The sequence below is a fragment of the Somniosus microcephalus genome, chromosome 3, assembly GCF_052327205.1.
Source record: "Somniosus microcephalus isolate GS21.2 chromosome 3, FLI_Smic_1.0, whole genome shotgun sequence".
NCBI lineage: Eukaryota > Metazoa > Chordata > Chondrichthyes > Squaliformes > Somniosidae > Somniosus > Somniosus microcephalus.
In genome coordinates, this window is record NC_140989.1 from 302251526 (window position 1) to 302274844 (window position 23319).

Genomic DNA, 23319 nt, shown 5'->3' on the forward strand with positions numbered 1-23319 from the left:
AATAGTCCTTAACGGCCAGCGCTAAACCCACAAATTTCTAGACCTTTTTGTCGACAGTTGATCTGAAGGAATTTATGCTGGATTTGTGTCATTCCAGATGAAAAAACTAAGCAGTAAGTTTATTTTGTGCAAGTAGGAAGACGGAAAATAAATAAATTCTGAAGTAAGTTGCAAGAGCATTGCTATTTTAGTTATGTTCACTGGAGGCCTTCAGCACATTGACTAGGCTGTACAGCACTGAGGCAATGCTGCATTGTTGGAGGTGCCATCTTTCAGATGAGATATTAAACCGAGGCCCTATTCAGGTGGATGTAAAAGATCCCAATGCACTAATTGAAAAAGAGTAGTAGAGTTCTCCTGATGTTTTGGCCAACATTTATCTCTCAGTAAACATCAACAAATAGACTAACTGGTCATTTACCTTATTGCTGTTTGTGGAACCTGTGATAAATCCATGTAGTGAGACAAGGAACTTGAAGAGGCGAGGTATGAGGATTAAGATGAGTACTTTATTGAATGACTGTGAGACAACCAGACAGGCCTGCTTCCAGGCATTGCACCTTTGCTGACCTTAGCAGGAAGCTAACCCCTGAACTTAACAGGAAGCAAACCCTGACCTTAGCAGCAGCATTGGCTACAGCACCACCTGGTGGATAACCTTAATCATAACATCCCAGATTACTATATCCCTCCCCCCTTAAGATTTCAGTATGAATTTCTTAACAAACAACCATTCCTAAGGGTCACATAAGAAGTCCCCATTCACCATGTTCCATACTTGACGAATCTAACAGGTCAGTATCAATCTCTCTGGTGGCTTGCGAGTCCTTTGTGAACGTCTGACAGTAAAGTCCCTGCTTGTTTGTGGTGAAGCCACCAGCTGCTCCTGAGCAGTGCTCGGAGTATCTGACTCTGCAACGATGGTTTCCTCTTGGTGAATGGGTTCCTGTGGAATTGTCTCTGTCCCTGGTGGTGGCACCACAGATGCACTTGGATAACTGGGGGCAAACCTGTCTTCAGTCATTGCATCTGGAACCTTCATTTCGATTTCCCCTTGTCTGGCCAGGAATCCACTTGGGTCCATAACTGAAATTCCTGGTAAGGACCGCATCTCCTTCTCCAAAACTTTGGCTCTTTGTTCTTTTGTCATGGTTCTCTTTTTGTTTGTTTTGTCTGTTTTCCATTTTCCTTTTTAGGTCTGGGTGGACAAGGTCAAGAGTGGAGCGTAGTCTACGACCTAATAACATCTCAGCAGGAGAGAGTCCTGTGGTGGATTGAGGTGTTATTCTGTAGCTGAACAGAACCCGTGACACTTTGGCTGCTAATCTCCATTCTGCACTTTTTATCATCATCACTTTAAATGTTTGTACGGCACTCTCCGCAAGTCCATTTGAGGACGGATGATATGAGGCCGCGGTCACCTGCACTATGCCATTTTTTCTCAAGAACTCTTTTGTCTCTGTACTCACAAAACAAGTGGCATTGTCACTTACCACGATCTCCGGTAGCCCTTGATTACTGAAGCTCCGACGCAGGCAGTCTATAGTAGTAGCGGCGGAAGCAGAATTTACAGGATAAACATCCATCCATTTGGAATGTGCATCAATGATTATGAGGAACATCTTCCCCATGAATGGACCCGCATAATCTAAGTGCAATCTTCTCCATGGTTTATCCGGCCACTCCCAGGGGTGGAGAGGAGCTGCTGCTGGTGCCTTCTGGTGTTCCTGACAAGTGCTGCATGTCTTGACTAGATTTTCTATCTCCCCCACCCCGTAAGGTGAAGCGTCACAAGAGAGAATGATGTCTTTCTCTGCATTGTAGTGAACCAGCACATCCGACGACAGCATCAGTTTCTTGGACTGTTCAAATGAAACCCCCTGCTCCTCTCCCCACTGCCACTGTGTCTCCTTGCGCAGTAGTTTGTGAAGAGGTGCTAACACTGTTGACAAGTTCGGTAAAAACCTGTTATAATAGTTCAGCAGTCACAGGTAAGCTTTTAACTCAGCCACATTTGTAGGAGCAGGGGCGTCCTGCAGCGCTTGTACCTTCTCCTTGAGTGGATGGAGCCCAGTGGCGTCCACTCTGTGTCCCAGGAACACTGCCTCATTCCCCAGGAAAGTGCACTTACTCCTCTTGAGCTGGAACCCTGCCCTCTCCAATCTCTGTAGTACCTCCTCTCTCAGGGTGCTCAGATGCTCCTGGTCGGTTCGTCCCATCACCAGAATGTCATCCAGATAGATGGAAACATGTGGAATCCCTTGCAGTACACCTTCGATTGTCCTCTGGAAGATAGCTGGACTAGATGAGACACCAAACGGTAAGCGGTTATATGTAAACAAGCCCTTGTATGTATTTATGGTGACATACTTCTTTGATTCATCATCCAGTGTAATCTGCAAGTAGGCATGACTCATATCCAACTTTGTGAATTTCTTTCCTCCAGCCAGGTTTGCAAAGAGATCCTCTGTTTTGGGAATAGGATACTGCTCTAGTTTGGACACCCAATTGACTGTCAATTTATAGTCTCCACAGAGTCTTACCGAATTGTCCGGTTTTAAAACAGGTACTATGGGAGCTGCCCATTCCGAACATTTCACTGGCTCCAGTATGTTCTCTCTCAATAGACGGTCAAGCTCAGCCTCTACCTTTGGCTTCATGGCATAAGGCACAGGTCGTTGTTTAAAAAACCTTGGCGGTGCCTCCTTGTCTACATAAATCTTAGCTGGGGGGCCATTAAATGTGCCAAGTTCCTCCTTGAACACATTCTCATGTTTACTCAACACTTCTTGCAAAGTCAACTGTTTGCCCGCATCTATTTGATGTACTGCTCCCCAGTCTAATTTAAGTTCTTTTATCCAGCCCCGACCTAACAGATTTGGTCCGGTACCCGATACTATAACTACAGGTAGCTGTTCCACTGTGTCCCTGTGTTGCACAGTTACCTTAGCTGTACCTAATGTCGCTACTCATTCACCTGTATATGTTTTAAGATGCAGGGAGCAAGGCTTTAACTCTGGAACTTTTGCACGGTTCCACAATTTTGAGTACTCTGCCTTGTTCATTATGGTCATGCCACACCCTGTATCCACTTCAAAGTTCACCTTAGAATCATTTACTGTCAGTTGCAATGTGATAGGAGCCACTTTTGGAATGTTCTCTAACATGCCATACATTATGAACATGTTCTCTTCTTCCTCAGCTTCCCCGCTGATGTGGTGTGCTCCATGTTTTTTCACTTCTCTCCCTTAGTTTTGCTGTCCTCCCCCTTTTGGTTTGGATTCCTTCACAGGAGATTTCACCCTGCAAGCTTGTTTTATGTGTCCTTGTTTCCCACACTTGTAGCACTTTTCCTCCAGAAACCGGCATTCACTCGCCAGGTGATCGCCCTTGCATCTATAACAATGCCTTCACATGCTCACGTTGTGGTTTCTGACGCATGTTCAACTTGTGCACAACAACCTGACCTGCAACTTGCATAGCATTAGCCCTGTCTGAACCCTGTATTTCTTTTACATCTCGGTTCACTGTCTCTATGGCTTGAGCAAGTGCCAATGCTTTTTCATAAGTAAGCCCAGTCTCAGATAATAATCTGCGCTGCATTCGGTCGTCCATTATTCCGCAAACTAGCCTATCTCTCAGCATTTCCTTCAGGTTGTTCCCATAATTGCAATCTTGTGCCAATTTACGCAACACGGCTACATAGTCCATTACACTCTCTTCCTCTTTCCTGTTCCTTGAATTAAACTTGAACCGCTGTACAATCTCACTAGGCTTAGGATTGAAATGTTCTTTTAGCACAGCCACTAATTCAACAAATGATTTGTCTCCAGGCTTTTCAGGATTGAGCAGGTTCTTCATCAAACTGTAGGTTTGGCTTCCCACTGAACTAAGCAGAATGGCTTTCCTTTTTCCAGCATCATTTATTTCATTTGCTTTGAAAAAATAACCCAACACTTCACAGTATTCCTCCCAAGTTTGTGCTTGAATATCAAAAGCAGAGACCATTCCTACCATGGCAGCCATGCTCTCTTCCAACTGGTAGCTAACTGCAGCTCGTGATTTTGTTGTTTAAACGTCCTGGCAGACTTCTTATTCAGGGTCGTGTTTTACCTCGTCACCAAATGTGATAAATCCATGTAGTGAGACAAGGAACTCGAAGAGGCGAGGTATGAGGATTAAGGCGAGTACTTTATTGAACGACTGTGAGACAACCAGGCAGGCCTGCTTCCAGGCATTGCACCTTTACTGACCTTAGCAGGAAGCTAACCCCTGACCTTAACAGGAAGCAACCCCTGATCTTAGCAGCAGCATTGGCTACAGCACCACCTGGCGGATAACCTTAATCATAACATCCCAGATTACTATAGAACCTTGCTATTTACAAATTTGCTGCCATGCTTATTATATAACAACAGTGATTACACTTCAAGAAGTAATTTATTGACTGTGAAGAACTTTGAGATGTCCTGAAGACACATTATATAAATGGAAGTTCTTTCTGTCTTTTTTTCCTGAATTGCAGGAAAGAAGGTCTGTTCCAATCTTGTACAGAAAACACGGTGGATTTACATTGGCAACTTTTGCACTTCCTGTAGAATGATGGTGACAAGATACTTTAGCCCATGTTTATGACACAGTAAGAATAGGTTTAACCAGTGAGTGGTGAAACAGGCTTTCAAGATAAACACAAGGGAGACATTTCAACCCTGGAGGCAGTTCAGAGAAGAGTCATGAAACTGATCCCTCATGTCACAGCACTGAGTAATAAGGAAAAACTGGAGAATCTTGGGCTGTTTAGCCTTGAAAGGAGGTGACTGAGAGGTGATTGGATGAAGGTATATAAAATAATAAACATCGTGGAAAAGATAGATTCATAAAATTACTTTAAACTAGACTGTGGGAATAAGACAGGGGTCATGGATTCAAACTAACAGTAAGCTAATTTAGAACTAGTGTCAGGGAGGTCTTCACGTAAAGATTGTTCAACATATGCAATGGACTTTGGGTTGGGTAATGGAGGTAAAAACTTTGGACTCATCTAAAAAAACAATTGGATGTCATGATTGGAGGGACTGTAGGGTATTTTGGAAAGAATGTCTTGCAATGGGATAGATGGTCTTCTCATCTGTATTGATCTTGTGATAAGCAAAGTATTCCTGTAGAGGGGGAATGTGTGAAACCTTGAAGACAGACAAGTTATTTGATAACTGTACAATTCCTGATAGATATTGGCAACAACTACAAACTCAGAAAGAATAATAAAATGGACAGAAAACAAGTGCCTATTGAAGAAGAAGGAACAGCAACTAAAACAGTAATGGCAATTGAAGGAAAAAGCATATCTGCAGGCTAATGCAAAAAGCTTATTAGGCAAAGAGACGTACACACAGCCCAAAGAAATAGATTTGTCAAATGAAATAGAAGCTTTGCAGACTGAAGGAAAAGGTTAACTGAGAAAAGGAGAGAGCATGTTAGTTAAAAGAGTTGGTTGAAGGGATCGAAAGTTGAAAATATATTGAAAATAGCAATGATTAATGCAGTACGTTGGTGAATCAATGCTCAGTGCTGCGGACTGGTAGGACACACATTCTGTTTCCCCAATTCTTCTGAGTTTCAGTTCTAGCTATGATGTTTTAGGGAAGGATAATCAGAGGGAGAGTTGCATCCAAAATACTATAACTCTGCCTCAAAATGGCAAATTCAGAACAGCAATGATAGAAAGACGCAGACAGGTCATCTCAGCCATCTTCAACGTATTTAGTAACCCCAGGAAGAAAAACTTAAATGAAATAAACAGTACTGTGGTGTATTATCCATTTGAACTTGTCATATCCAAACCTATTCCAATGTCTCCCTCTTCAGCTTAAATTACACACCAGAAAGGAAATAGCAATATGACCTACTATCTTGATCATCCTGTTCAATCACTGTCCTCCCAAAAAGACTGCAAATTTAGCATCACTCTGATCATGTTCAGGGCAAGTGGCTTTATGCAGACTGATCATTTTGTGCAGATCCACCTAGAAGCACTTTCATATTATAAAGCTGATGAAGACAAACTGTTTTCATGCCTCGATTGAGGATATACTTGCAGAACCATATAGTCCAGATTATGCCATTTTGTTCTAATCATGTTTAATCCATATACTGAACTTTGTAGCCATATAAAGAGGATAATTATAGCTGACAACACAAAATGTAACAATCTTAGTAAATTGATGATACCTGCAGCAGATAAATTGTACAGAATAGAGTATGTGGTTCATGGTCTAAAATAAAGAGACAGTCAAAACAATGCTTTTAGAGAAAAATATTATATTCCGATTGAGATGTTTGAAAATAACTGTGGGTACCATCATATGAGCTGCAGGCATAAGACAGCAATGTTCCAGATACAGGAAACTTTCAATTAACCGGCCACTAAATAACCGGAAATGTCGGTTAACCGGCAAAATTCAGGAGTCAGTTCAGATAACTTTTTTTATTTTTAGCTACTTTTTTTTACTCATTTCTGGCTGTGCAAGCGTCTAACTGAAGCTGTTGCTAAGCTACAGAGACGCTTGCAAGCTGTGCTGATTGTTTTGAAGCTGTTGCTAAGCAACAGGATTTGTTGCTGTAGACAGAGCGCTGAGCTCCGTATCTTTTAACTATAGCGCTCGATTCTCCTGCATTGTTGATACACCGGCACCAGCTTGGTCCCGTCCGTGCTGGATACCAGAAAGTTTCCTGTAATTACATTTATAGATTGGTCAATGAGGCCTGTTTAGGGAGTACACAATGGCCTGGAATTTGTGGTCAGCAGTGAAGTGACACCGCTCACCGCTGACTGTGAAAAAAGCTGCCCACAATGATCTAGCAATCTCTGTGGCGTGAATTATACCTCTCCCATTGTTAGTTTGAATCTGGTGCCAAATCAAATGAATCTCCAGCATCCAGCAACAGTGGTGTCATCAAGCAGGCTAAGCAGCCAATCACAGTGAAGAATTCTCACCACCAGCAAACCAGGAAGTAAAATGCACAGATTATAATTTACTTTTTATAACTTTTACAGAGAGCAAAATGAAGATTGGGACATACACATAGCATTAAGGTAGAAGCTGAAATATCATAAACAAACTTTTCTTTTTAATTACTATATTAAAAACCATGTAATTCTTATCAAATTAATGGAAAAATTTGAAATTTCACAAATATAAAATTAGTTTTTCAGAGTCAGAATGGGTGTTCAACAATCAATACGGTATTAAAAACCCAGTTACATCTCTTTCAACAAGGCTTCACTTTTTCAGGGGATTTTAACAATGATATTCCAGCATAATAGGGGAAGTTTTCATCAGGAACTACATTTCAGTGTAATTTGAATAGATTGTGGTCTCCAGGGAGTTCCACAGCCCAACCTGTGGAGAAGCGTAGAATCACTGACAGCAACTTCTGGAGTTTTGTGTTTATCTGTGCATGCGCAGACTCCAGAAGCTGACACTTTCAGAGGAGTAATGATGACAAACGCTGACAGTTTTGCCATCATTGCCATCGCAAAATCCGGGCCATTATCTGAGGTGCTAATGCTCAGAACTATTAATTTTAGCATGTCATGAAGTTCAGAAAAGATTCAATATATTTGCTGGAAACAACTCCAATATTCTCCACTAGCGGAGACTACTAACTGGTTTCTGCAGTTCTGCTACTTTTCTGACCTCAATTCTTAAACATTCCCTTTCCTGCTTTATTTTAGCCTATCATTAGAGATCAGATATAAAACATGGAATGGATTAATATGCTACAGTTCCTACTTGTGAAAAAAATGGCTACAGAATCCCAAACCGTGATGAGATTTAAACACCAATCTTACACAGTAAATGCAAGTCCTAAATCTGAGCAAACTGAATTATCACTCCTGCAGATTATACAAGCCACCTTACCAGAGGGATTTGCTGCTTTATTGTTTAGTTAGTTTTTGGCTCAAAATTTTGGGTCTAAAAGTTTCAGGCAGAATCCTATCCTTGTTTTGGATAGAACTGACAAATGATTGTCTTTCCCATCTTCTGTCATTCATTCCTCATTAAAGAGCTTTGTACTGTGCCCAGAGGTACAGCACAGAAATAATTTCATTCTCAATCATTGACAGGGTATGGAGGTTATATTTGGCATGTCATAAATCTGCTGATTTTCCAACACACATATCCAACACAGGTATGGAATAATATTGCATTCCTTGCCAACATTATCCTTTACCTTTATGAGTGCCAAAGAAATGTGTTCATTCAGTATATTACAAGTTGTTTAGGAATGATCTCTGTGCAGAATAATAGAACAAACTGACTGGATGACTATTTAGTTGTATTACATTAGGTTTAACTGGTCAGGCTGTCTTGGAAATACAGCTTGTGTAGGGTCCAATTGACAGAATTGTTGTGTCTTCACTGCAAAAGACTGCCTTACAAAATAGAACATGTTTGGGTCCTGTTGACAAGACGGTCCTGTTATTCCAGATAAATGGTATGTTATCCTGTCACACCTCAACTTCCGATTAGTCGGCAATCATGCTAAAACTGATTGCACTGTGATATTCACTGCACGGCAACAGTACAGCTGTTCTTTTCAGATACTGTTCATGCTTGTATTATATTAGGCCAATGTTACACAAGGTAATTGATTGGGAGCAATACGTGATTGTGTAATGTCATTGATGACTGCCAATTGGTTAAACGATGCAATAATGTATCAGCAAATGCACCAGTAGGGAAATAATTGAAGATACAGTTTTTTTTATAGCCTTGTCAGACATCTACATAAAACTCTATCAACAAAGTCAAATCAAAATAGACTTCCTTTTATTTGAATGGAAAAGACCAACAAAATTCATGTTTAAATTTTTCCCCTGTATTCACACTAGTGCTGTTTGTAGCACAAAGCCAATACAAAGTCCTGGGGGTGGAGTATAGCAAAAATGGTATTGTTTACCATGATACTGACCACCATTTTTAATAGCATGTAAATTAGTTTTTGGCACAGAAGCACAGCTTTTGCTTCGCCTTGCTCACTGTTTTGTGATTGAAGACAAACACAGCTCAATGCAATTATTTTTTGGGTAAGCTTGCTTTTCTTAAAGGGTTTTTTCTCCTCCAATTTTCTCCTCTAACCTGTCCTCTCCTGAAGATGCTGATTCATTGAGCTACAGTTCTGTGGCATTCACACCTCCTCATCCATTCTTCAAGTATGATTCTGAATAGTTAGTATCAGTAGGTTGTTCAATATTGAAGCTATCACAGAAAAATCCAATTCTGTCTGCACTGGACATCCCATACGCACACACACACACACATTTTCAGCTGGGGTCTTTGCATAGCAACCATGGCAGATCTTTTCATATTCTTAGCTCAGGGTATGAAGATCAACTTGGAATCATGATCACTACAGGGTAGTCTTAGTAATAGCAATTTAAGAATGATAATTTTTTGTTTTAGAATGAGGTGAGTATTGCGAACTCGATGGTATGTGATTTGCAAACACCAAGGAGGTAATTCTAGCATTTTTTGGATACCAACGATTTTGTAGCTCTAGATGCATTGTATCCTGCTCGGTGACCTACTTGTAAGTTTTGGGTTACTTTCAATGTCAATTATCCAGTGCTCTATGAATGATTGGGTTGAAAATAAATTTAAACATTCAATAAATGAGATAAAAAAGGAATTCGGGCACCATGGAGTGGTGGGGAACAGGTTCATGGCTGTAATTGCCAGCCTGCTGAGTTTCTGATCTTCACTGTGGTATCATGGCAAGGCATCATGTCCTTCACTACAGAGGTACAAGGGAAACCAGAGGAGCAGTGACCCAGAATCAATCTCATGCACCTTTTAGTACTAAGATAAAAGATGAATACAATCAATTTTCCCTAGCAGAATAGTTAGAGCATGTATCATTGATCCTTGATGGTCTAGAGAGATTGCTGTTAGAATCACACTGTATCATTCTGCTTCATGAATATTCTGAAGTCAAACTCAACCCTGAATCTGAGAAAACTGAATGATCACTCCTGCAGATTATACTAGCGTAGGAACCACAGTGAAATTCTATTTTTAATTTATGAGATTAATTTATATTCTTGAGATTGTTATATTAAGTTACTTAATACATTTTTTGACTGCTTCAGTTGAAATGTACGTGTAACCTATTGTATCATTTCAATTTCAGTCACCATTTTAAAAGATATTGGGGTGAAATTCAATAAGGCCTGAAAACAGGCTCGGGAACTGTGATGCGTGATAAGCCCGCGCCAGTTCAGAAAGCGCAGGCAGCACGTCAATTTGGTGCTGCCTGCTAATTTAAATGATTGTACCACACAGCCTAGCGACTAATGCGCTGCTGACAGGTTGTGCGCTCAGCAGGGGGGCCACGTTTGCATCATTGGGTCAAGGCTGCTTTTACTTAAAGCTAGCCTATTCCTTTTCAAGACACTCTCTAGCCCTTAAAGCTGAAATGCCTTCTGAAAATTTTTTTAAAATCCTTCAGAACTAGGCAGTCTGCAGCTCTTAAAGCTGAACTGCCTTCTGCACATAAAAAATGGTAAAAGTGCTTCAGCACTAATACAAATGGCTCAACAGGCCAGGGAAAGGGCACCCAGAGTCTCAGATGCAGCACTCCGGCTTGGTGCAGGGGATCAACACTGGAAGAAAGGTCCTCTACCCACAGGGGGCCAGGTGGCCCTCCAGAAGGAAGGATGAGGCACCAGATCGCCGAGGCCATCACTGACAGCAGTGTCACCTCCAGGACCTGGCATAAGTGCCCAAAGAAGTTTCATGACCTCAGCTGAATGATCAAGGTCAGTGAATACATCTTCAAATGCCATCTCCTACCAACTGCACCAATAGCCTCACACGCTGATAAATGCACGACACCCTCCCCCCATCACTCACCTATCAATAATCTCTATGAAATATGAGGCACACCTCATATTCCTAGCTTCACCTCACCCCCTTGGAGGAGACAGTGCTGGCCATTCTTGGCAGGGGCATGGCTGAGCCCTTGGCCAGCAGCGGGACTGAAAGCATACAATATGCTGGTATCCTCATACGTTATCCTCCTTCTCACTTCCCACTTCCCACTTCCCCCTCATCCCACAATCTCTTCTGATTTACAAGCTGCACATGGTGTAAGAATGCACCTCTTGCTTTACCCCCCTCCCTTTACTACAACCCCACCCTTGTGCCTTCCTCATTCCAGACACCCAAAAATCCAGCCTGCCCAGCCAGTGGTTGACCAAGAAGAGGGAGAGGAGAGTGAAGAGGAAGAAGAAGAAGAAGAAGAAGAAGAAGAAATACCATTACTCGATTTCACACTCTCAGCCACCAGCTCCTTGAGGTCATCCTGCAAAGCCATCTGTAGTGTCCCCCACTGAAAGTCAGCAGCTTTCCACCAGCCAAGCTGCAGCCACTAGGGTAACACTGCATAACATCACTAGGATAGGCAAAGGAATACGCACTACAGTCACTAAGAGAATGCACAATGATGATTAGTTGATTTCTTGATGTAATATTGGATGCATATATGGATAAAGTTCGATTGGAATGTTTGCTTTCTGATGGCTTTTATTTCAGTATTGTGGCCAAGAGGACACTGTGATGGTCAGTAACAGAAGGAAGGTAAGGTATGGGACAAATGCTGAAAGGGGAATTGGGGTTGTGTTCACTGGTACCACTCGTGGATGATTCGATCCCAGATATCCCAGCAAGAAAGGGCTGTCTGAGTTGCCTCCTTCCTTCTGCTTCCTCCTCTTCTGCTTCTTCTTCCTCCCTCTGTGAGCAGCTTGTCCCCTTTGCTGCCTCTGCTTCATCTCCATGTGATGTTGCAGCCCAAGGGGGACTGCAACTAGAACCCCCAGGACTGTGAGTATGTGTTTTTTTCAGAGGCCTTCCTTTAACATCCAAAGCCTTGCAAGCGTCCAGCAGCACTCCCTGCACACTTAACATTTTTTTATATGTACTGTACCAATCCACTACTCTAATAAAGTGTAAAAAAAATCCAATAGTTAAAATCTAAACTTACCTGAAAGATGTGTGTGACTTTAAGAAGCACTGGCAGCATCTCTAGTACTGCTGCCCGCACGTTCTTCCGTGCATGATTTGGAGAGGGTGGTATCAACACCAACGATGTCCAAAATCACAGTTGTGCGTCAGTTTAGGCATTGCACGCCGACTGACGTCACAATCTGCATAATTTACATGTGGGCAACAGCAGCGCTGCCAACCTCCCCAAAATGGTGGCCGCCGCGTTCTGCACCGGAAACGGGCAGAAGTGAGGTGACCGCCACTTTTTCAGCAAAACCGACCTTAACGGCCGGCGCTAGACCTCCCAATATTGCGGCCATTATCTCAATAATTCATTTGCTGACGAGTTAATTTATAACGTGATCATTCAGAATTGGCTGGATGATAGTCATTGACACTAACCCAAAACAAACAAGTATATCACTGGGAAAAGCATAATACCCTGGAGTCTCCTTTGCAGTTGCGCCCAGATATACCAATAATCTGGGTGCAAACAAATTACGTGCCTTAAAACATTGTGAAATTTTGGGCATAATTGAGTTATTTGCATAACTACAACATGTCCACGTCTCCTCCATCTTTTACGTCCATCCATCAAACCTTCTGTCCAAACGAATATCTGCCCACAAAACCAGCCACACTCCCGACTCTCAAATGCTAGTATCCTCCAATTGTGTTTGTTCGAGGGTGTCTCATAACATTGCCACCAGATTTCAGAATCTGCAGGAAACCAAGTCATTTATCTGGTCTTTAAATTGCGATTTTCATAGAATCATAGAATCATAGAAAGTTACAGCATGGAAGGAGGCCATTTCGGCCCATCATGTCCGCGCCGGCCAACAAAGAGCTATCCAGCCTAATCCCACTTCCCAGCTCTTGGTCTGTAGCCCTGCAGGTTACAGCATCCCAAGTGCTTTTTAAATGTGGCGAGGGTTTCTGCCTCTACCACCCTTTCAGGCAGTGAGTTTCAGACCCCCACAACCCTCTGAGTGAAGAAATTTCCCCTCAAATCCCCTCTAAACCTTCCACCAATTACTTTAAATCTGTGACCCCTGGTTTTTGACCCCTCTGCTAAGGGAAATAGGTCCTTTCTATCCACTTTATCTAGGCCCCTCATAATTTTATACACCTCAATAAGGTCTCCCCTCAGCTTCCTCTGTTCCAAGGGAAACAAACCCAGCCCATCCAGTCTTTCCTCATAGCTAAGATTCTCTACTCCCGGCAACATCCTTGTAAATCCCCTCTGTACCCTCTCTAGTGCAATCACATCTTTCTTGTAATGTGGTGACCAGAACTGCATGCAGTACTCTAGCCGAGGCCAAACCAGTGTTCCACACAGTTGAAGCACAACCCCCCTGCTCTTGTATTCCATGCCACGGCCAATAAAGGCAAGCATTCCGTATGCCTTCCCAACCACCCTATCCACCTGGCCTGGCTCCTTCAGGGATCTGTGGACATGCACTCCAAGGTCCCTTTGTTCCTCTGCACTACTCAGTGTCCTACCATTTAATGTATATTCCCTTTCCTTGTTAGCCCTCCCCAAATGCATTACCTCACACTTCTCCGGATTGAATTCCATTTGCCACTGTTCTGCCCACCTGCCCATCTTCCTGCAGGCTACAGCTTCCTTCTTCAGTATCAAACCACACAGCCTATTTTAGTATCATCTACGAGCTTCTTAATCATACCCCCATATTCAAGTCTAGATCATTGATATATACCACAAAAAGCAAGGGACCTAGTACTGAGCCTGGCAGAACCCTACTGGAAACAGCCTTCCAGTCACAAAAACACCCATCAACCATTACCCTCTGCTTCCTGCCTCCGAGCCAGTTTTGAATCCAACTTGACACTTTGCCCTGGATCCCATGGGCTTTTAACTTTGTGACCAGTCTGCCATGTGGAACCTTATCAAAAGGCTTGCTAAAGTCAATATACACTACATCAAACGCCCTATCTTCATCTATACTCCTTGTTACCTCCTCAAAAAATTCAATCAAGTTTGTCAGACACGACCTTCCCTTAACAAATCCGTGCTGACTATCCTTGATTAATCCGTGCCTTTCTAAATGAAGATTTATCCTATCCTTCAGAATTCTTTCCAATAATTTTCCCACCACCGAGCTTAGGCTGACTGGCCTGTAATTAATCGGTCTATCCTTTTCTCCCTTTTTAAACAAGGGTACCACATTAGCAGTCCTCCAGTCCTCCGGCACCACACCTGAAGCCAGAGAGGATTGGAAAATGATGGTCAGGGTCTCTGCTATTTAGTCTTTCGCTTCGCTTAACAGCCTGGGATACATTTCATCCGGGCCTGGGGATTTATCCAATTTTAAAGCTGTTAAACCCCTTAATACTTCCTCTCTCACTATGTTTATTTCATCTAATATTTCACACTCCTCCCCCCCCCCCCCGCCCCCGATAGCAATGTCTGCTTCACCCCTCTCCTTTGTGAAAACAGATGCAGCGTATTCATTAACAAACCTACTGGCGTCTCCCGCCTCCACACACAGATTACCCTCATGATCTCTAATACGCCATACCCTTTCTTTAGTTATCATCTTATTCTTAATATATTTATAATACATGTTTGGGTTTTCCTTGATTTTACTTGCCAAGAATTTTTCATGCTCTTTTTGCTTTCCTAAAGGCCCAGAAATTCGGGTCGGAGACTTCCCGCCTCCGACCTGCACTTACCATGCGCCAGCCGTTGAGCTGTGGGCCCCCATGGAATTGTGATCCTGGGCCTCCTCCAACTGCCGGCGTGCAGTGCTTGCGTATCCCAGGGGCGCAGTTAGTTCAATGCATCCCCTGGGATCATGTGGGCCATGGAGAGCCAATGGTAGCAGGGAATGCTTCATTCATAAGTTTGACAGGAAGAGCTGTCAAACCTATAATTACTATAAGCCCCAAAACATCACTAAAACTTCAAATAAATTTTATTTTTTTAATTACATTTTTAAAATAACTATTAATTACATGAAATAACTATTTCAAACAATAATTTAAATTTTTGAAAAAATTAATTACATTTTCTAACGGGGCTAAAAATAAACTTACCTTTCTTTAAAGTATTTAAAAATAATAAACCTGTGGGAAAAATGTTTTAATTTTAATTAATTCACCACTTACCTTGTTACAAGAAGGCCTTGCGCCTGCTTTTTACATGTCTAACTTCTGGAGACTTACCCTCGCGGGAAAACCTGGAAAAAAATGTAAGTTCAATGCGCACGCGCCGCCTCTCCTGCGCACGTGTTCCACCTCTTAACCTCTTCTTTCAGGGGAACGGAAGTTCCGGTTTCCCGCGCATGCGCAGTGCATGCACGAAACTGGCACTTTCGTTGGGCCTACGTGTGAGTACCCCGTGCATACACACGCGTTGGGACCCAAATTTCTGGGCCAATATCCTTTTTAATTGCACCCCTGCACTTTCTGTACTCCTCTAAAGATTCTGGAGTATTTAGCCCTCGGTATCTGTCATATGCCTCCCTTTTTTCTTTATCCTACTCTGTATGTCTCTAGACGTCTAGGGGCTTCTAGATTTGCTAGTCCCACCTTATTTCTTTAAGGGCACATATTTGGTCTGAACCCTTCGGATCTCCTCATTGAATGCCTCCCACTACTCTGACACTGATTTACCTTCAAGTAGCTGTTTCCAGTCCACTATGGCTAAATCCCCTCTGAGCTTAGCAAAATTAGCTTTTTCCCAATTTAGAAATTTTTATTCCTGGTCTATCCTTGTCCATTTCCATAACTACCTTAAATCTAACTGAAAATGCTCCCCACTGATACACCTTCTACCTGCCCAGCTTCTTTCACTAAAAGTAAGTCCAGAACCGCCCCCTCCCTTGTTCGGCTTGCTATATACTGACTAAAAAAGTTCTCCTGGATGCATTTTAGGAATTCCGCACCCTCTATACCCTTCACACTAATTTCATCCCAGTTAATATTGGGGTAGTTGAAATCCCCTACTATTACTGCCCTATAGTTTTTGCACTTCTCAGAATGTGTCTACATATTTGCTCTTCTATCTCCCTCTCACTGTTTGGGGGTCTGTAGTACACTCCCAGCAGTGTGATCGCCCCTTTTTTGTTTTTCAATTCGATCCATATGGCCTCATTTGATGATTCCTCCAACATATCATCCTTCCTCACAGCTGTAATAGTTTCTTTAATCAATACCGCGACCCCCCTCTTCCTTTTTACCTCCCTCTCTATCCCATCTGACAATCCTGTAACCAGGAATGTTGAGCTGCCATACCTGCCCCTCTTTCAGCCACGTCGCTGTAACAGCTATAATATCATAATCCCAAGTGTCTACCTGTGCCCTCAGCTCATCTGCCTTGTTCACTATACTCCTTGCATTGAAGTATATACCATTTATTACAGGCAAACCTCCTTGTTGACTACTATCCAGCCCTTGATTCCTCTGACCTTCCAATTTACTTTCTACATTTTTGTTTCCAATTCCAGTTTTTCATCCCTCCCTACTGGCTCTATTCTTAGGTTCCCATCCTCCTGCCAAGCTAGTTTAAACCCTTCCCAAGAGCACTAGCAAATCCCCCTGCGAGGATATTGGTCCCAGCTCCGTTGAGGTGCAACCCGTCTGGCTTGTAGAGCTCCCACCTCCCCCAGAAACGGTCCCAATGCCTCAGGAATCTGAAGCCCTCCCTCCTTCACCATCCTTCCAGCCACGCATTCATCTGCTCTATCCTCCTATTTCTGGACTCACTAGCATGTGGCACCGAGAGTAATCCGGAGATTACTACCTTTGAGGTCCTTTTATTTAATCTGACTCCTAGCTCCCTAAACTCTGCCTGCAGGACCTCATCCCTCTTTCTACCTATGTCATTGGTACCGATATGGACCACGACATCTGGGTGTTCACCCTCTCCCCCCAGAATGCCCTGCAGCTGTTCAGTGACATCCTTGACCCTGGCACCAGGGAGGCAACGTACCATCCTGGAGTCACGTCTGCAGCCTCAGAAACATCTGCCTGCTCCCCTCACTATTGAATCCCCTACCACTGTTGCTCTTCCACTATCTTTTCTCCCCCCCCCCCCACCCCGTGTAGCGGAGCCACCCATGGTGCCGAGGACTTGGCTCTGACTGCACTCCTCAGAGGGACCATCGCCCCCACCAGTACTCAGAATAGAATACCGGTTGGAGAGCGAGATGCCCTCCTGGGCCTTCTGCACTGCCTGCCTGATCCTCTTCTGTCTAGTGGTTACCCATCTGCTCTCTGTCGGCTCTCTCTGAGACTGCGGGGTGACCACCTCACTAAACGTGCTATCCATGTAGTTCTCAGCCTCGTGGATGCACCACAGTGACTCCAGTCGCCGTTCAAGCTCCGTAAACCGTCGCTCAAGTCGTTGCAGCTGCTGATACTTACTGCACATGTAGTCATCCATGCAACGTGAAGCGTCCATGACTTTCCACATGCCACAGGAAGTGCACTCCGCTAGACTGAGCTGCCCTGCCATTCCTGTCATCGCTTTATCTAACAGACTATTTAAAAGACTAAGTAGTAACCTTTATTTAAAAGACTAAGAACTACCCTTTATTTAGAGACGAAGAACTAACTTAACAGATTAAGTTTTAAACTTTAAAAAAAAACTCACCCCCTACTCACCAATCAGCTACTCCCCTTGTGCCGACGTCACTTATAATCTCTGACGTCACTTTCGAATGTTGCCTGTTGAGGGCCGCTCTCGCTGCTGCCGGTGAGTCTGGGCCTCGCTCTCTCTCCCGCTCCTTATACTCCCCACTGTCGCTCAGGCTCCTCCCAGGACCGTTCTCGCTGCTGCCGGCGAGTCTGAGCCTTGCTCTCTCTCCTGCTCCTTATACTCCCCGCTGTCGCTCAGGCTCCTCCCAGGACTGCTCTCGCTGCTGCCGGTGAGTTTGGGCCTCGCTCTCTCTCCCGCTCATTATACTCCCCGCTGTCGCTCAGGCTCCTCCCAGGGCCGCTCTCGCTGCTGCCGGTGAGTTTGGGCCTCGCTCTCTCTCCCGCTCCTTATACTCCCCGCTGTCGCTCAGGCTCCTCCCAGGGCCGCTCTCGCTGCTACTGGTGAGTCTGGGCCTCGCTCTCTCTCCCGCTCCTTATACTCCCCGCTGTCACTCAGGCTCCTCCCAGGGCCGCTCTCGCTGCTGCCGCTGCCGGTGAGTCTGGGCCTCGCTCTCTCTCCCGCCCCTTATAATCCCCGCTGTCGCTCAGGCTCCTCCCAGGGCCGCTCTCGCTGCTGCCGCTGCCGGTGAGTCTGGGCCTCGCTCTCTCTCCCGCTCCTTATACTCCCCGCTGTCACTCAGGCTCCTCCCAGGGCCGCTCTCGCTGCTGCCGCTGCCGGTGAGTCTGGGCCTCGCTCTCTCTCCCGCCCCTTATAATCCCCGCTGTCGCTCAGGCTCCTCCCAGGGCCGCTCTCGCTGCTGCCGCTGCCGGTGAGTCTGGGCCTCGCTCTCTCTCCCGCTCCTTATACTCCCCGCTGTCGCTCAGGCTCCTCCCAGGGCCGCTCTCACTGCTGCCGCTGCCGGTGAGTCTGGGCCTCGCTCTCTCTCCCGCTCCTTATACTCCCCGCTGTCGCTCAGGCTCCTCCCAGGGCCGCTCTCGCTGCTGCCGCTGCCGGTGAGCCTGGGCCTCGCTCTCTCTCCCGCCCCTTATAATCCCCGCTGTCGCTCAGGCTCCTCCCATTTTATGCGTCTTTTAAAAAAATTAGCATCACTGAGACCCGCTCTGTAATTTTGTTTTGTTTAATGCATTTTTATCACTTAAGTATAATTCACACTCAAAATTGGAAAGGTTCCCCGATTGTAGGTTCTCAAACATGCTGTGCCTGATGTGAATAAATTATGTTTAAATGATGTTTAAATGAGTTGAAACTTAAATTTTAAGACATGAAGTAGAAATATACTGTAGGTTCGGCATTTCTTTAGGCCCTGATTGTTTCCGCTGATTCCCGCTGATTAATGCCTATTTTAAGTTCAGGCTATTCTAATGAGATTGGGAGGATATGTGGGTGTAACTTTACCTCGGCAAAATGGGTGCAACATTGAGCGCATTTTCGGGTCCAACTTCTAGGTTGCACCCAAAGAGGAAACTCCAAGCCAATGCATCTATTTTCTTCTGCCTGCTACAAAATTCAAAGTGACAATGCAAAAAATCGCTGGAATGGACAATCAGCTTTCCTCCTTATTGTTTTCACATCAAGATGCAATCTTTTTGGTGATATTCATCTCATTGTAAGACAGAAAATTCTCATACTCAATGAAGTTGCTGTAAACGGAACTGCCTTGCAGCAATCATAAACTCCAAGTTAAATTCCAGAGGTACAGTAGACATTACAAAATTAAATCACTGGTACTTTTTAAACAAAATATCATCACAAGAATTTGATGCCTATAAAAGATGAAGTCAAACACGCCACAAAGTCATGGAGAAGGCTTTATATCATTTAATTTTGGACTTTTGAGAACTTGGATGTCATTCAAGTGAAGTATTATCGAACAAATCTAATTACATTTTATTTCTTGAGCTTATGGCGAGGCCTATATTTCATGTCACTGGAGAGGATGATAACATTTCAGAAAGGAGATACGCTAGCGTTTGTTGTTTATTCATTAGTTCTGGAGGTTGCTATTTCTGGCCCAGTAACAATCTGTTACAGAATGTGATATTGTAATTACCTAGTAGTATAGAAAAGCTCTTTTCTCAGACTGTCGTGGAAGATTACATGCAAGCATTGTCCCTAGCTGAGTAACAGGTGTGCGTTTCAGTAATTTTTTTATTAAGTCTTATTTTGGTTAGGTTTTCCAGCCTGTATCATATTATCAGAATTTGTGTTGAAATTAGTAAAAGGCACTCTTGTTCCCAGGTAGTGACATGCAGCGCTTTGCTAATCACACTTCAGTTGGATGAGGATTAAACACAGGTGCTAAAGTCTTAGAACCATATCACCACAAGTGATAACCATCTAAATGATGCAAAAGTATGTGGTTCACCATCCAGTTCATTGCCAAGTTTCCTGTGTACATACTGCTTTGATTGTTTTCTTTGCAAAATCAGGCTTCCGGAAGATTTATTTCTTGCATACAGTACAATACTAAGATCTCATCTAATACTACTGGCATGCACTGTGAATCTTTATAGTAAATGAATCTTTATAATCTTCTTGGGAGCTTTTTTCCTGTTTCTTTTACATTTGTGTTGTCTTTTATCCTTTTTTTCCTGCTCCTTAAATTTTCCCATGTCTCTTGCTTCTTTCCTTCCCACACCTTTCATCCACCTCTTGCTTAGGAATCCTGGGTCAGAGTAATGATCAGCAATCCCAAATGTGATTATTCGTAAGTCCGACTATGAAAAAAGCACTTTATTTGTTTATCATGTCATTGTCAAAATTTTGAGCTATAAATACACCTTTTTACATTGTGCAACATTAAGTCGATTAAAATAACCAAAGGGTTATGCTAGTCTTTTATTATTGTGAAAGCTAGGAGAAAGGCCAACGCCCATAGTGTAGGATACCATCAGTATTGAGCAGAGTAGAAGCGGAGATGAGGTAAATAGTGATTAAGTGATGTGAAGCTTGTAGGTTTGATTTCAAAAACATTTAGGCTAAATTAGCTGTCTTTGTTCCTCAGCTGCTTCACCTACTGAAAAACTTAACTGATTCATTGAGAAATCATTACTTTTTCAATGGTAGACCCGCCCTTTAATGGCTTTGGTTTTCTTTCTGAGTGATGTGTATTTTAGTGCATGAAAAAATATAAGAGCATTAGCAGAGAATGGGAAAAGCCACTTGGTAAATCAAGTCCGGTCCCTCACAAACTATGTTTGGTTGCTATTATGGTTGCACTATTATGACACCCTCAAAGCCTGCTTGAAAAAGTGCAACATCCCCACCGACACCTGGGAATCCCTGGCCCAAGACCGCACAAAGTGGAGGAGAAGCATCCAGGAAGGCGCCAAACACCTCGAGTCTCTTTGCCGGGAGCAAGCAGAAGCCAAGTGCAAACAGCGGAAGGAGCACACATCAACCCAAGCACCCCACCCACCCGTCCATTCAACCACCATCTGCCCCACCTGTGACAGAAACTGTAGGTCCCGCATTGGACTCATCAGTCACCTGAAATCTCATTTTTAGTGTGGAAGCAAGTCATCCTCGGTTCCAAGGGACTGCCTAAGAAGAAGAAGAAGACTGATATGGATGCTACTCAACTGCCTTGATCTCCTGAGCAAGGCAACTCCACAAAGATAAAATGTTGTATAATTTCCAACCAATCCCTGCATTGAATGAAAGCCCTGGTTATTAATTCAAACTTACAACCCACGTTATTTAGATCCCAACAATTTCACAGAGCTGAACTGTAGACTGCACAATATAGAAAATAATGTATTCTGTACAGTATTTAAACATTTATATCTGTTCTTATAACTTTCAGTTCTCTCTTAAACAGATATGTATTATTTATCCAGCACTTTTCTACAGCAGTTTTGATGGGATTCTATACTACAGGTCCACTTCTCGGTACAAGTGAAATACTTCTAAATTATAGTTTTGCTTGCAGCATGTAAGTTTTGTATTCATCTCCTTTAGTTCTGCTATGCAGTGTAAGCTGAATAACTTACTTACATCCATATTTCCTATACCTCTCACGACTTTTAAGACCAAAATTAAGACCCCTTGCTTAATTTTTTTTTCCACTTTTGAGTCTCTTTCACAACACCTGTCTATCAATCTATCAATGTCCCTTTGAAGGCAGAGAACTCAACATTACACACAATGTTCTAAATGTAGCCTTATTTATTAGTTATATAAGGTTACAATAACTTGTTTTGAATTATAATCAAATGCCATTGAGATGCATTCTGATATTTGTTAATATAAAACTGAGTGCAGTTTGTTAGGCAGTGTGAAAAATCAACTCAGCTAGGCCTGTTTTGCATTTTAGAAATTACACTGAAGTTGAGCTTTAAGAGACCTATATATAACAAAATTGAAATAAATAGATCATATCCAAACATTGCCTGTATAATTTAAAAATACATTCTCACAGTAGTCCTTTAAAATACATAAATATTCATCTGATCTCTCCCTCTCTATATATACCATCAGTGGGGCTGATCATTTTGAATCACTGTCTTATGCTTTTAATAGATCAGGATTTTCTTTGAGAATGTTAATATAATAAGGTTTCCTGTTAAAAGGTCAAAAATGTTACTTATATTATTTTGTTTGAGAGATGAATCTTTTCAATTGTGAAGCCAAAAACTGGATTGGATGTGTTCTTAATTCTACATCTAACTCTTAAGACTATTTAAATAAGGAAAGTGGCTTCTGTTGTGTATGTACCTTTAAGGGAATAACTGGTCTCAGACTGCAGTACTGGCAGTGACCACCCCTGTATAAAAGGCCCTAGCAGGCTTCTGTAGTTTCAGTTTCCAGGTTGTCTCCATTCAGTAAAGACTTGTTATAATCAATTCCTGCAGTCCGTGTCTCAATTATACACGGACATAATAGCTTCAATTAATACTGTTGAGTCTAAACAGGAGGTTAAGTGCTAATTGATTCATGTATCTATATATCAGTAATATAGATCTTCTCACATTATAGAACAGTGATAGTGATGCCAGTCACAGTGGCCTCCAGGAGCTTACAGGATTGTCTGCGTGGGGGGTTGGGGAGTAATTTCACAGATTCTCTTCTCCTAAATAAAAGGGTTGTTTTTATCTCTGTCCTCTCCCAGGGATGATTGCCAGGGGAGGAGTGAAGCTGGTCATGGCAATTTTATTTATACATGTGGATGTAGGAATTCATAATGGAAATATGAAAGTAAGGAAAGAATATATTGGCCCAGAAATTCGGGTCGGGGGCTTCCCGCGGGTGCAAGCCCCTGACCTGCACTTACCTAGCGCGCCGGCCATTGAGCTGTGGGCCCGTGTGGGATTCCGGTCCTGGGCCTCCTCCAACTGCCGGCGCGCAGTGCTTGCGTATCCCAGAGGCGCAGCTAGTTCGATGCGTCCCCTGGGATCACATGGGCCATGGAGAGCCAGTGTTAGCAGGGAATGCTTCATTCATAAGTTTGACAGGAAGAGCTGTCAAACATAGAAATACTATAAGCCCCAAAACATAACTAAAACTTCAAATAATTTTTTTTTTAATCACATTTTTAAAATAACAATAAATTACATGAAATAACTATTTTAAACAATAATTTAAATTTTTGAAAAAATTAATTACATTTTCTAACGGGGCTAAAAATAAACTTACCTTACTTTAAAG

The 23319-nt window shown here is 43.0% G+C and overlaps 1 protein-coding gene and 1 pseudogene across 6 annotated transcripts in view; one reads left to right on the plus strand and one right to left on the minus strand.

The window, feature by feature from the left end:
* Positions 1-23319, plus strand: part of nfia (nuclear factor I/A) — an 885553-nt gene that overhangs the window by 287758 nt on the left and 574476 nt on the right. The gene's annotated exons all lie outside the window — the stretch shown is intronic.
* Positions 16573-17538, minus strand: LOC147122108 (uncharacterized; annotated as a pseudogene).